This window comes from Tamandua tetradactyla, chromosome 25 (assembly GCF_023851605.1).
Source record: "Tamandua tetradactyla isolate mTamTet1 chromosome 25, mTamTet1.pri, whole genome shotgun sequence".
Taxonomy (NCBI): Eukaryota; Metazoa; Chordata; class Mammalia; order Pilosa; family Myrmecophagidae; genus Tamandua; species Tamandua tetradactyla.
In genome coordinates, this window is record NC_135351.1 from 35,227,286 (window position 1) to 35,231,736 (window position 4,451).

The 4,451-nt window shown below is 44.1% G+C and overlaps 1 pseudogene; it reads right to left on the minus strand.

Annotated features, from left to right (window-relative positions):
• Window positions 1–300: 300 nt before the first annotated feature.
• LOC143668987 (large ribosomal subunit protein uL3 pseudogene) lies at window positions 301–1,510 on the minus strand (annotated as a pseudogene).
• Window positions 1,511–4,451: the final 2,941 nt, after the last annotated feature.

A 4,451-nucleotide genomic window follows, 5' to 3' on the forward strand; every position in this document is an offset into this window, starting at 1 on the left:
GAAGAAACACTTGTTCTATCAATCCTGCTGCTTCAGTATGAGGGGGAACATGGTAGGACCAGTGAATTCCATGAGCATATGCCCATTCCTGCACTTAAGATCTTTAGTGGTTACTAATGATTAAATCAATATTTCTTGATTGTATTACTCAGGGTGGTGTCTCCTTGGTCATAAGCAATGCTGCATGGAATACCATGACAGGGGATAAGGCATTCTCTAGGTAGTAGTTCTGTTTGCTCGTTTTTGTTTTAATTGGAAAATCACTTTTTATTGAGACCCTACCAGTTGCACAATCTGTTCCTAACATTGAGCTCCTTCTTCCTTTGCAATTCAGTCTTTCTTAAATGGTCACATGAATGCCTTCTTCTCCATGGTCTGGAAGCGTCCATGGCCAAACTTGGAGGTGGTGTTGATGAACTTGAGGTCAATCTTCTACAGGGACCAGTATTTGGTCTGGACCAGCAAGGAATTGTAGAGAGTGAGCACTCACTTCTTGGTCCCCACCACATAGCCTTTTGGTATGACAAAGTCATTGGTCACCTCACTGTAATTGACAAAGCCACCTAGAGGGTTGATGCCCTTGTCAGACAGTTCATAATCAGTGAAAGCATTGTTTTTTATCTGTTTGTTGTCCTTGATAAGGTAGCCCAGGCCAATCTTGCAGATCTTCTAGTTGATCTCGGTGTGGTGGTGGTAGCCTTTCTGTCCAGCCTGAGCCACAGAAAAGGCCATACAGGCAGGATGCCACACCCCAATACAGGTGACCATGCACAGTCCTTGGTGGGTCTTACAAGGTAGTTTCTTGAAGTGCTCCTGGCTGGCTATACCTTCGTAGCACCTGCCCTTGGTCACTCCAATGATGTTGATTAACTCATCTTGCCTGAACACTTGGCTCACAGGCACCTGCTGCTCCAACTTCTCATGGGCCCAGTTCAGTTTCGCAGACACGGTGCCTCTGTTCACCTGGATCTCCATCAGGTGGGCCTTCTGGCGCAGAGGAAGCAGGCACATCTGGGTGTGCGTGATGACATGGATGACATGGAATTACTTCTTCATGCTGCTGAAGTCCTTCTCCAGTTGCTTCTTGCCATTGTCATCCTGCCATTTCTTAAAGTACTTGGTGAAGGCCTTTTTAGATGTATGCCAGTTCTTGCAGAAGTACCTTTTGCACTCATCACTGATATGCTCAGTAAAGATGGTCTTTTGAAGGTGTGGAGGCCACAAGGGGTTTCCAGATAGCCCACAATGCCTATGTCTAACATGGGTGGTGTCTCCATATGGTCACTGCCTCCACCACTTCCTTCTTGTTTACCTTGGATCCTGGCCTATCCACTTCCTGCCTGATATGGGTCATGCCAGCCTTGCAGCCCAGGAAAATGGTGAGGTGGACAGGTTTGGGAGACTTATCCTTGGGGAGGCTCTTGACCATTCCATGGTGACAGCTGCTGTGTTTCCAAGGCAAGAAGCCCAGGGACCCATGCCTGGGAGCAGAGAAGTTCTTGTGGGACATCACATTACCGAGTGTAGCTGGTAAAGCCATGGGTAGCAGTTTCAACAGAAGCATGATGTACATGGAAGACAAATCCATATGCAGAGTACATGTCAATACCAGTAAGGACAAAATTCTGCCCTTTCCATGATGAAAGTAGTCCAATGTGAGAAATCTGCCACCAAGTAGAAGGCTGATCACCTCAGGGAATGTGCCCTACACTGAGTGTTGGTCTATGGTGCTGGAAGACTGGCACTCAGCAGTGGCTGTAGCTAACTTGAACTTGGTGAGTGGAATTCCATGCTGCCGAGCCCACATATAACGTCCATCCCTTCTACCCCTGCCCACATTGTTCATGAGCCAATTGGACAATAACAAGGGTGATGGGGAAGAGCGTAATTGGTATCCATAATACTGGTAATACACCCAAATGAGGAATATGTTTCCTCCAGAATCCCAAGAGGCTACATAGGTGTTGTTCATCTTTTTTAGTTGTAGGAAAGGTCAGATGCAACAGTTTATCCTTCACCTTTGAAGTAATATTTTGACATGGCCCACAATACTAGTGGCCTAAAGATTTCACTGAGGTGGAAGGCCCCCGAATTTTTGTTGGACTTATCTCCTATTCCTAGGCACACAATTAAGTCCTGACCTAGTTGCTATTTCTTGTTCACTATGTTCAATCATCATAATGTCATCAAATTTTTGGCAGTATAGCAAGGTCCTTCTCCAAGGGGACCCCACTTTCCTTCATTCGAGGGGTGCTGGGTCTGCAAACTGCCCAAGGTCTGAGAATTGATTAAGGGGCTGTGACTCTGTTTTCATGATTCAAGTTAGACCTTTGTTCACTTGACATAGAACTCTTCTGCTTATACAGATCAAGTCAGAATTTATTAGACTGCCCATCTATTTCACTTCTAGGTACCCCATAATCAACTAGCCAATGCCATAGGTCTCTGTGGTTCAGACATTTTGATTACTGCTTTGAGTCTGCAGTTCATTTTGGTAGTCACACGCACACTGTGTTTGGTGATTAAATGCTACCATTTGTTTCCTACCAACCTGGGATCTGATCATCCACATTGTATCTAAGGATCCAAGTTCAGGGGCAGCAGTCCCCATGGTAATATCTGACCTACAGAGAAGAGCAACCACAAAGCTCTTCAGGGATGAAGGAGCTGCTCTCACATATTTATTCATCACAGTACTGGTTAACAATGTGTCCTCTGGACATTTCTGGAATGGGTTAGCAGGTTTCACATGATAAATCCACTCTAGAACTCCAATCTCTCTAAGCCTTTGGCTCCCTTCATCTATTTTATCCTGGAGCACTTCTGGTATTTTGATTTCAGACTACCTTCGGGTCCAGGCTTCAGTCAACTGTTACAGCCCTTTCTAACCCCTCAAACTATACCACTGAATCTGAAATCTTTGCACAGTGGGCCCATATCAATAACTACAGCCTGATCCAACTTTACGCTCCTTCCATCATGTATTAGTTTCTTAAATTCTGCCAGAATGTGATATACCAGAAATGGAATGGCTTTTGTACAGGGGAACTTAATAAGTTACAAGTTTACAGTTCAAAGCCTATAAAAATGTGCAAACTAATGCATCCAGGGAAAGATACCTTAATTCAAGAAAGGCCAATGGGTCAGAAGCAACTTTTGATTAATTTACTGGAATCCTTTAAAAGAGGAAATATTTTAGAGAGTCAGAAATGTGGCTGGCATCTGCTGGTCCCTTGCTCCTGGGCTCCATTGCTTTCACCCTGTGTTCCTGTGGGGGTTTCTTGTTTCTCCAAGGCTGGCCTTCATCTCCTGGCTTCCCTTGGCTCTCTCCAGGTTCTGGCTTGCTTAATATCTCATGGTGACATCTGCTGGGCTCCAAACATCTCCAAATATTCATGTCTCTGTTCTCTAAGTGTTGGTATCTCTGTCAGCTCTGCTCTAAGATTTCTGTCAGCTCTGTATTTCTGAGCCTCTCCAAATTGTTTCCTTTTTTAAAGGATTCCAGTAAACTAATCAAGACCTACCTGGAATGGGTGGAATCACATCTCCATCTAATCAAAGGTCACACCCAAAATTGAGCATGTCACATCTCTGTGGAGATGTTCTAGTCAAAATTGTCAACCTACAGTATGAATTAGGATTAAAAGAAACAGTTGCCTCTACAAGCTTGGGGCAGGATTAAAACATGGCTTTTCTGGGGTACGTGATACTTTCAAACCAGAAGATACCATTATCCCACACCCTTAATACTTATTTTCACACATAGCTCCCTGACTTCTATCTGCATAAGTTGAAAAAGCATGCAGTTCTTTTGGAGTGTAACACACTTCCTCCTGGGTCACACATTCAGGGCTGTTGGGATTTCAGTCTATAGTCTAGTTATAGGTCTGAAAGAAAGGAAGTATAGTGAGAGTGGGTCATGAGAGGAATTAACTGCAAGTCAACTACCTCAGGGCATTCCATTACAGTTCCATCTGGTAAAACAGGATTAAACTCTTCAGTTGGAGGTGTAGGTCTGATTCGTCAGAGGAGGTGGTTGCAAATTTATCAAGCACAGCAGGGTTAATATCTGCAGAGAAAGTCAGGGTAGCTGTTTCCTCGGGGCAGACTGGAGGTGGGGTGTCTGATTCCTCAGGGCAGACCATTACAGGTTTATCTAGCAAAGAAGACTCAGCATAATCTAGGGTTTCAATGCCCCTACTGTCATCATTATCAGCCCATATATCCTCCCCATTCCAGTTCTCAGAATCTTATTCTTTCTCCATCAATGCCCTCACTTTGACAACAGAATTTTCCTTTGATGAATAAATATTTTCGTGACATTGAGCATGATCCTTAACACCTGACAACCACAATTTTCTCTGATCATTTGAGGCATCCAGGAAAAAAGCAATAGAAACACCTTTATGATTTAATATAAAGTCCAAGCAGAAGACACACACCATACTGGT